Here is a 10,737-nt window from a genome sequence, read left to right as displayed (position 1 = left end):
AATGAACTCTGTCCTCTTGTGCGTGGGAATTACACCGATTGTCTATTTGCTTTCGGGCACATCACACTATAAATATTCGCCCAAAAGGCACTCTAGCGCTAGACTGTGGAGTTTCTGTAGTGTAGTGGTCATCACGTTCGCCTAACACGCGAAAGGTCCTCGGTTCGAAACCGAGCAGAAACAGCTGTCCCCTTTTGAAGAAATGTATGAACCCCTTTGAGCCGGCAGTTGGCTTCAGAAGGTTTAGCCTTTATGCGCATTTTGCTGAGCCTGCACACAATGATTTCGGACTTGCTTAGGAAGTGGGTTTCCGTAGTGTAGTGGTTATCACGTTCGCCTCACACGCGAAAGGTCCCCAGTTCGAAACTGGGCGGGAACACTGAATCTCTTTTCACAATCGTTTAGGTGGGTTTCTGTTGAGGAGGAACTCAATTCTAGCAAGGCTTTGTGGCCAAGAGGCATGAACACAGTCACTAAAGGTATAGTTGATGCAGAAATGAAAGAGCAGTCATTGTTTGACCTAAACCTATCCCACAACTGTGACATTCCAAGCCTGTCTGGCTTTCTTCTGAGGAACACGAAAAAAGAGATTTGCCTGAGTGGCCCTCTGTTGAGCAGCAGCTCTGCATCACGAAGGCCCGTCTTTACACAGGTGTAGAGATAATTGTTAAGCCACACTAGGCAGCGGTAATACCCACGCAGACAGTACTCTGTACTTTTGACCTGGTAGTTTAGATGAACAGATGGCCGGTGCACTCAAAGACCCAATATTTCGTACAACATATAAATATACATATATTAAATGAAAGTGGGGAAAAAAGCAAAGAAGAAATGGCCACAGAGGATTCCCGCAAACAACTGGAGAAATTCCCGGTTTGCTGCTAAAAATAGAAGGTATTTGCGAACTGAAGAGCGCAACGCAATTTGTAATTTGATTCGCGCTCCAAGATGCATGAGATGAAAAGATCTGACACCTTCGCCACAGGTTTCCGTAGTGTAGAGGTTATCACGTTCGCCTTACACGCGAAAGGTCCCCAGTTCGAAACTGGGCGGGAACACTGGATCTCTTTTTCAAAATTGTTCAGGTGGGTTTCTGTTCAGGAGGAACTCAACGCTTCCAAGGCTTTGCGGCCAATAGGCATTAATACAGTCACTAAAGGTAAAGTTGATGCAGAAATGAAAGAGCAGTCATTGTTTGACCTAAACCTAACCCACAACTGTGACATTCCAAGCCTGTCCCAGCAAACACAGAACGTTGTGAGGACGTCGCCAGTTAGTCGTCATTTGGTCAGCGCGACATTACTTTATGGCAACGTTGTGAGGACGTCGTGGTAAAGTTCCATTTTTTTAAATCTTGGCTAACTTCCCAGAAACGTCGTGGGCACGTACTCAAAAGACGTCGCTAGTTAGTCCCATTGGGGACGTTGTTGCAACGTGGTCAAGCTGGTCTTCAGATAACTTTTAATATTATTGCACTAGATGTATTATTATTATTAAGATACCATTTGAACAGCATATTCTTTGGGAAATATACAAAAAAATTAATCAAGCATGTTAAAATAATTATATATATATATATATATATATATATATATATATATATATATATATATATATATATATATATATATATATATATATGCCATCAGTTTAAGAACAATAAAATAAACAATTTACTTAGCAAATGGTGATAATGTTTGTTAATGAAAGAGAGTACGGAACAAATTAACATTTAAACCTTAAACTAGCAGCGCACGTCACTTTCTGAGTGAAGTGCGCGACGTGCGCGTGCCCGTCATTTTGTAACGGTCAACTTCCAGCGGACGGACACGGAGGAAAGGTAAGTCCTATAAATCTACTTTTATTCATAGATTTTAACTTGATATAACGTTAAATGCCATCAAAGAGGAGTAGTGTTTTGTATTTTTGTAGGTTTTCTCTTTCAATTTAATAAATAAATGCTCCGTTTGTTTAATTAGCTCAAAAGCAGTCTCAGAGGTGGTCTAAGGTAACGGTAACTGTTAAAATCGAATTTAACCTTACCTGTTTTAAATTATTTGAAATTTATCACTATAAACTATACAGTGTTAACTTTCTAATAATTAAATTTTTAACCGTAGTAACGTTAATTAGTTTGTTTGAATAACTTACCTGCTGCTCGAGCTTGATGATGCTCATGCTATCCATGCTGTGAACTTGAATATAATCCGATATAACGTTAAATATAAAGGTTAACGTTAATTAGACCGAGGCTGCCGAAATCATGTTCAGTGTAATGTTATGTGGGATTAATAATTTCCCCTTTTCTCCCTCAAGTGGCAGGCTTGTAAATTCTGTCATCTGTTCATTATTGGTGTTGATGGTGTTTTTCACATGCATGCTTTTTAATGCTAGTTTAATTCTCAAATTGATCTGATACTTAAGTTTCACAAAAAGTAAACAAATTGTTCACTTTCTTAGGGCCTGACAACCACCAGTTGAGTCCATGATTCAGTGAGTTCCTTATAAGGAAATATATTTGTTACCACCTAGTAATTTAAATGTATTATTTATTGCTTTAAAATGAGCACATATATTTATCATCAGGGGAAGAGACAGTCTGGGCAGCAGCAACAAGACAACTATTACAAGTAGAGATGGGTTTCAAGAACTGGTACTAATTTGGTTCCTGACTTGTTCAGTACTGAAAACATTTACATAAGGTACAGGATCAATAGTGCTGCTATCAGTATTCTTGTAACATTGATTCATTACCCTTTAGACACAACCACATATCCTCCAAATCATCTCTGCGTGGATGGCAGCAAGGATCCAGGATCAAGAGATCATTCTTCATGGAGACTGTTCCACAGGAAGCAGTTTCTCCTGGGTGAAAAACTAAACCTGGTTGTTTCAGCATCACTCAGGCAAGCCTAAATACTTTTAAATTGATTTCAGTTGGTTATGTGTTTCAGGTCATCCTGACCATTCTGCTGTCCTGGATGTGAGGCCGTGCTGCAACTACATTTCTCGTGGTTGAAAGATTTGTGCAGCGGTATCCAGACATATAACGCCCCATCACACGGGGCGTCAACGCCTCTCGTTTACTTTTAAATGAAGTGACGTCAAGGATGGTGAAATCAATTCTAGAAATTAATTCTAAATAGAAGTTGAAGACTTTTCAAGCGCCAATGCAGCCGTCCTCCAGTCAGAACATCTTATGCAAATACCCAAGCGCAGACGCAAGCCATTCAAGTGCATGCAATACCAGAAAACTAATGTGATTGGCAGTCACTATGAGAAGTAACAGTAATTCCGATCCGATATCAGTGTTGTTTTTTGCATTTTTTTTTTAATCAATGTAGAATTTTCTATACTTCTGTGTAGGGATGTCAATTTTCAATCATTTCCATGATTGATCGTCGTTTAAATTAATGATCAAATAATCGATTAATTGTTAACCTTAATGCTGCAAAGTCTATTGCAGTAACATCCAGTCACTGGTATGACAGGATGTGCAAAAGTGTTTGTGTGTGTGTGTGTATATATATATATATATATATATATATATATATATATATATATATATATATATATATATATATATATATATATATATATATATATATATATATAAAAAACTGTAAAATATATTTTACAGTAAAGACAAAAAGTTTGGACACACCTTCTCATTCAAAGAGTTTTTCTTTATTTTCATGACTATGAAAATTGTAGTCACACTGACGGCATCAAGAGCTATTTGACCAAGAAGGAGAGTGATGGGGTGCTGCTCCAGATGACCTGGCCTCCACAGTCACCGGACCTGAACCCAATCCAGATGGTTTAGGGGTGAGCTGGACCGCAGAGAGAAGGCAAAAGGGCCAACAAGTGCTAAGCATCTCTCGGGGAACTCCTTCAAGACTGTTGGAAGACCATTTCAGGTGACCACCTCTTGAAGCACATCAAGAGAATGCCAAGAGTGTGCAAAGCAGTAATCAAAGCAAAAGGTGGCTACTTTGAAGAACCTACAATATGACATATTTTCAGTTGTTTCACACTTTTTTGTTATGTATATAATTCCACATGTGTTAATTTATAGTTTTGATGCCTTCAGTGTGAATCTACAATTTTCATAGTCATGAAAATAAAGAAAACTCTTTAAATGAGAAGGTGTGTCCAAACCTTTGGTCTCAAACTGATATATATATATATATATATATATATTAGACAGTTTCATCGGATGCACACGCCTGGACCTAAGTTAACTTCCGGTCTGTGTTGTGTATATCGGTCTGGCTGCGGTGCCATCTACAAACACAGTTAAAGCCAAGGTGATGAGTAGACTGAAGTTGGGCTCAGGTGGTAGTGCTGTGGGATGTGTTCCCATACATTTATTTATTTTTGGAGACTCGCCACAATTTTAAAACTGATCGATTTTCAAAAAGGCTTCGTTGAATAAACATGAGTAACGTTACGTACTGCACGTTTAATAATTCCTAACATTTAAATGTTTAAATATCAAAACGAGGCACAGTTGATTTTATATCGCTGTATTTCTGAAGAAAGACTTGCATGTTATATGCCTGATAAAGCAGCGTGTGAGCGTACCAGCTCTGCTTTGTTTACAGCCGTTACTGGGGAAACCTCTATTTCTCGCACTTTATGTCTATGCTTTAAAACATCTCCTGCTGGCAAAGAATGAATTTGCATTTTCATCAAGTCCGCCTGATCCACGCAGCAAACATATTTTGTTTGTTATCAAAAAATATCTACTCTAGAGGGACTTGGCTGTTGTTATTGATTCTATTTGGAAGTCTACCGGTTAGGTTAGGTCCACAAAAGCGCGCATGCGCAGTAACGTTTGTTTATGTTGTTGCCGTTGAAACCGTCTATATATATGTGTGTGTGTGTGTGTGTGTGTGTGTGTATAATGTATGTGTGTGTAAAATACATTTCTTTTAAATTTATAGCACAGTAATGAAGGCAGCAACATGTGGTAGATGGGACAGAACAAGAATCTTTCATTGTGCTAATGTATTATAATACGAAAGGGTAGGGCTCCTATACAGCGTGCAGCACGTAAACACAACCAGTGCGCAGAATGATGCACTTGAAGCAACACAGAGTCACAGCGTGTAGCATTACTCATAGAAATGTTCAAAACACCAAAGGAAGAGATATTGTTGTGTATTATATGTGTGCAATATTTTGAGCCTTTTCTTTTAACAGTTTTAAATATCAGTTATTGTGCGCTCTTGAAGAGAGTTTCATTGTTTTGACTGTAGTAACTATGATGGGATGATACGCTAATCTGCCAATTCAATACTATCCCGATACTTGTGTGCCGATTCAATATATATTTATAATTATATATATATATATATATATATATATATATATATATATATATATAATTTAGCATTGTGATTATAGTTATATAACTATTGCAATTCGTGACTTATCCAAATTGTCTATAAAATGTTGTTTGTTTCTGTAGATTTGAGGGAAAGATTAAAAACAAGGAGGTCTGGGAATGACTGAAGGGAACTGACAGCAGTGAGGGAAGGAAGTTATCACAAGAATGTAAGTTCTTTGAGAATGTGTGCTTTGTTTATTACAAGTTGAGTTTTCATTTAAATGTGGCAATGTACACAGCTGGTCAAAAGTTTTAAATATATTTTAAAAGTTGAATTTATTTCTATAATGCACAGCTATATTTTCAGCATTAATTACTCCAGTCTTCAGTGTCACATGATCTTCAGAAATCATTCTAATATGATCATTTACTGCTCAATACATTTACTGCTCAATACATTTTTCTGATTATTATCAGTTGTTCCGAACAGTTGTGCTGCCCAAACATTTTGTCTACACTACAGTTATATTTATTTATTATTTATTTTATTTATTTATTTTATTTGGGGGGGGGGGTTGGCTAATAGCAAGAATGCATAAAATTGAAAACCAGTGGCGAGAAGACTTTTGTAATTTTACAAAATATTACCTTTTTTTCAATGTTTTGAACTTTGTGTTTTATAAAATAATAATGAAGAAAAAATTCAACTTTCCAGAAATGCTAAGTTTTCTTCCCCATCATTTCTAATATGGGGTGCGTTTCCCTAAAACCAACTTTGTTCAAAAAGTTCCTTCGTTACCAATAGAGTTCAGTGGAACTAACAACCGTAGTAAGCTAACTGCAGATGTGATTTACATCATGTATGTCATGAGCAGATGTACACTTTGATCTTAGCGGCAATAATGCGATTGGGTGCATGTAAATGCACTGATTTGTGATAATCAGCAATGTTTCCTGAGTAGCAAATCAGTATATGAAAAAGATCATGTGACACTGAAGACTGGAGTAAAGTTACTGAAAAATTCAGCTTTGCCTCATAATTATTTCAATAAATATGTTTAAGTATATAAAAAAAAAAGAGTATGAAAACTGTTATTTCTTTCTTTCTTTCTGTTTTCTTTTTTTTTTTTACAATTTAATTTTTTTTTTTTTTTTATCAAATTAATCTAGCCTTGGTGAGCAGAAGAGACTTCTCTTGAAAACCATAAAGAAAAGATTCCAGATTTTTGACTGGTTGTGAACATACATGAGCAAAATTAACAAGATGATCCTCCCTTTCAGCTCAGAGAAGGATGTTGACAGTGCAGGTCCAGGATGAAGAAGAGGAGGAAGAACACGTTTAACAATTTTCTCATAAGCTTGCCATGTGTTATAATAAAAACAATGAACATGACTACAATAATATGCTAAATGTTATTAAAAGATTCCAGTTTGCAAGAAGTCTGAGTTTCTGACTCTACACTAGAGGAACTCTTTTCTGAAGAACATCAGGTGCTGAGAAGGAGCCTTGTTCTACAGCAAAACACTGCATCAAGCCTCCTGTCCTTCCCTCAGAAGAGCCTGTCTTCTGCTGCTGGGGTAAGAAACACCCTCTTCCTCTTCTCTATCAGCTGTCCAGCACCTAACTCTGCCTCCTCAGCACTGTCTGAAAGAGTCTTCTCCACAGTCAGTAATCAGAAATCACAGATTCTTCTGAGAAAGTCGATATGCTCATTTTCTTAAAAACATTGTTTTTTCGGGTGGGACAAATAATACAGGAGAGATGCTAGAAATCTCTATATTGTTCATTTTTCATATCTTTACGCTTTATGAATGTTTTTCTTCTGAGAAGCTCAAAAATTATGGTTCTTTGGTAATTGTTATATTGTTTAGGTTTATCATCTGATAGTGAGCACAGAGCCCTGATCATGACATGCAAGAAAAAGAAAGAAATCATGTCCATGATTTACTAATTTGTTCCCTCGATGTACTAAAACGTGCCTAAAACTGATCCCCTACGTGCCCACAAGTAGCCTTTTTATCCCCTTGACGAACTTTAAAACACATCCATCTGGAGTGTTATTTTCTGATAAAATGATGCAAGCCGTAGCAGTTACTAACACATGGCTAACCTTCTTGAAATTCAACACAATGGTCAACGAATCTGCCAATAAACCTGTTCAGGTGGCTCCTCGCTTACTCCCGAAGCACCCAGAGGTGTTAAACCCTCAGAATTCCACTGACCACAAACAGTCTGTATTTTTTACAATGGGATAGATTGTACGTGGCAAGTCCATGTCTCAGCTTTCTGAAGAGATATCAAGCTAAAACCTGATTTCCCATGCTAGTCTGGACACGTGCTACCCCTGTGGTGAGTTTCAATAAGATTGGAGAAACTTGAAATCTCGGCTCAAAAAAACTAAAAGTTTCAAGAAGATTGGATAAACTCGAAAATTTGACCAACAAAAATCACCAAGAGAAATTTTCGAGTTTCTCCTGAGTTCTTGGAACTTTTGGTTTGTTAGTTTGAGACTAGCACAGGAAGGCAGGTTTCGGCTTGATATCAAGCTGCAAGTGTTTAATTCCGAGGTAAGTTAAGGGTAGCGTTTCAGGAAACTCTGCATAGACTGCCAGGCCGAATGAACTCTGTCCTCTTGTGCGTGGGAATTACACCGATTGTCTATTTGCTTTCGGGCACATCACACTATAAATATTCGCCCAAAAGGCACTCTAGCGCTAGACTGTGGAGTTTCTGTAGTGTAGTGGTCATCACGTTCGCCTAACACGCGAAAGGTCCTCGGTTCGAAACCGAGCAGAAACAGCTGTCCCCTTTTGAAGAAATGTATGAACCCCTTTGAGCCGGCAGTTGGCTTCAGAAGTTTTAGCCTTTATGCGCATTTTGCTGAGCCTGCACACAATGATTTCGGACTTGCTTAGGAAGTGGGTTTCCGTAGTGTAGTGGTTATCACGTTCGCCTCACACGCGAAAGGTCCCCAGTTCGAAACTGGGCGGGAACACTGAATCTCTTTTCACAATCGTTTAGGTGGGTTTCTGTTGAGGAGGAACTCAATTCTAGCAAGGCTTTGCGGCCAAGAGGCATGAACACAGTCACTAAAGGTATAGTTGATGCAGAAATGAAAGAGCAGTCATTGTTTGACCTACACCTATCCCACAACTGTGACATTCCAAGCCTGTCTGGCTTTCTTCTGAGGAACACGAAAAAAGAGATTTGCCTGAGTGGCCCTCTGTTGAGCAGCAGCTCTGCATCACGAAGGCCCGTCTTTACACAGGTGTAGAGATAATTGTTAAGCCACACTAGGCAGCGGTAATACCCACGCAGACAGTACTCTGTACTTTTGACCTGGTAGTTTAGATGAACAGATGGCCGGTGCACTCAAAGACCCAATATTTCGTACAACATATAAATATACATATATTAAATGAAAGTGGGGAAAAAAGCAAAGAAGAAATGGCCACAGAGGATTCCCGCAAACAACTGGAGAAATTCCCGGTTTGCTGCTAAAAATAGAAGGTATTTGCGAACTGAAGAGCGCAACGCAATTTGTAATTTGATTCGCGCTCCAAGAGTGTTATTTTCTGATAAAATGATGCAAGCCGTAGCAGTTACTAACACATGGCTAACCTTCTTGAAATTCAACACAATGGTCAACGAATCTGCCAATAAACCTGTTCAGGTGGCTCCTCGCTTACTCCCGAAGCACCCAGAGGTGTTAAACCCTCAGAATTCCACTGACCACAAACAGTCTGTATTTTTTACAATGGGATAGATTGTACGTGGCAAGTCCATGTCTCAGCTTTCTGAAGAGATATCAAGCTAAAACCTGATTTCCCATGCTAGTCTGGACACGTGCTACCCCTGTGGTGAGTTTCAATAAGATTGGAGAAACTTGAAATCTCGGCTCAAAAAAACTAAAAGTTTCAAGAAGACTGGAGAAAATCGAAAATTTGACCAACAAAAATCACCAAGAGAAATTTTCGAGTTTCTCCTGAGTTCTTGGAACTTTTGGTTTGTTAGTTTGAGACTAGCACAGGAAGGCAGGTTTCGGCTTGATATCAAGCTGCAAGTGTTTAATTCCGAGGTAAGTTAAGGGTAGCGTTTCAGGAAACTCTGCATAGACTGCCAGGCCGAATGAACTCTGTCCTCTTGTGCGTGGGAATTACACCGATTGTCTATTTGCTTTCGGGCACATCACACTATAAATATTCGCCCAAAAGGCACTCTAGCGCTAGACTGTGGAGTTTCTGTAGTGTAGTGGTCATCACGTTCGCATAACACGCGAAGGCCAGTCGCGGATAGGTGTAGAGCGCTGACCAGCCAATAGAAACGAAGGAAATTGCAGGGAGGCGGGACGAGTAAAATACACAGAATTAAAGGTTCGAATCCCGTCTCGGCCACAAATACTATAAAATGAGTTCATATTCGTTTTTTCATCTAGATACACTTTAATTATCATTAACATATAATAAACAAACTTTGTGAACAGATAAAATAAATCTTGTAATAACTGTTTTTTGTACGATGTACAAAATGTGCAACAATCTTAATAAACATGTACATTATAATATGGAATAGTTATTTTTAATATAGAAAATTTTGAATAATAAAAAATAACATTTTGATAATGGTTCAGGCCTTTATTTTTAAAGAGACATCTATTTATATTTGTATAACTGTGCACAGAAAACCCATACATATAAAATAAAACAAAAACTCACAGAAAAGTAAGTTTTTCATTTTATTTATAATAGAGTAATATACTTAAAAATGAAAATAAAAATTAACCAAAATATATAATAATAAATATACATAAAATAATCATAAAACAATAAAAATATGTTTTACATTAAATAATTATTTATGTTTAATAGTAACAGTTATAACATTCAGTGTTTACATATCTGAGCAAGTCAATAAAATGTAATATCAATAAAAAAAAGAAAATCAACAACATGTATACATGTTTTAATCAATAAATTAAAAAAAAACTTAACACACAGTTCAATACAGTTCAAACAAGGCCAAATGCTTACAGTATTTTAATTAACAAATTGAAATACATGAAACTATTTAAATGTATAGATTCAACAACAACAACAATAATAAAATATAAAGTTGTGGAGAACACAGGAAAAAAATATAACACTACCAGTTAAATGTTTTTGAACAGTAAGATTTTTAATTCTCACCAAGCCTGCCTTTATTTGATCCAAAATACAGTAAAAGCAATTATATTGTTGAAATATTTTTACTAGTTAAAATAACTGCTTTCTATTTGAATATATAGTAAAATGTATTTTATTTCTGTGATGTGCAGCTGTATTTTCAACATCATTACTCCAGTCTTCAGTGTCACATAATCTTCAGAAATCAGAATAATATGATTTACTGCTCAAGAAAAACA

At 37.1% G+C, this 10,737-nt stretch overlaps 5 non-coding genes across 5 annotated transcripts; all 5 read left to right on the top strand.

Moving 5' to 3' along the window:
- Positions 1-110: 110 nt before the first annotated feature.
- trnav-aac (transfer RNA valine (anticodon AAC)) lies at positions 111-183 on the top strand. The gene has a single exon. It is a non-coding gene; the product is annotated as a tRNA-Val (tRNA).
- A 123-nt stretch (positions 184-306) lies between these two features.
- trnav-cac (transfer RNA valine (anticodon CAC)) lies at positions 307-379 on the top strand. Its single transcript has one exon. It is a non-coding gene; the product is annotated as a tRNA-Val (tRNA).
- A 606-nt stretch (positions 380-985) lies between these two features.
- On the top strand, positions 986-1,058 carry trnav-uac (transfer RNA valine (anticodon UAC)). Its single transcript has one exon. It is a non-coding gene; the product is annotated as a tRNA-Val (tRNA).
- A 7,004-nt stretch (positions 1,059-8,062) lies between these two features.
- Positions 8,063-8,135, top strand: trnav-aac (transfer RNA valine (anticodon AAC)). The gene has a single exon. It is a non-coding gene; the product is annotated as a tRNA-Val (tRNA).
- Positions 8,136-8,258: 123 nt separating this feature from the next.
- Positions 8,259-8,331, top strand: trnav-cac (transfer RNA valine (anticodon CAC)). Its single transcript has one exon. It is a non-coding gene; the product is annotated as a tRNA-Val (tRNA).
- Positions 8,332-10,737: the final 2,406 nt, after the last annotated feature.

The sequence above is a fragment of the Carassius gibelio genome, chromosome A20 (assembly GCF_023724105.1).
Source record: "Carassius gibelio isolate Cgi1373 ecotype wild population from Czech Republic chromosome A20, carGib1.2-hapl.c, whole genome shotgun sequence".
Lineage (NCBI taxonomy): Eukaryota > Metazoa > Chordata > Actinopteri > Cypriniformes > Cyprinidae > Carassius > Carassius gibelio.
Note: the sequence above shows the minus strand (reverse complement) of the source record. Positions and strands in the feature narration are given on the sequence as shown.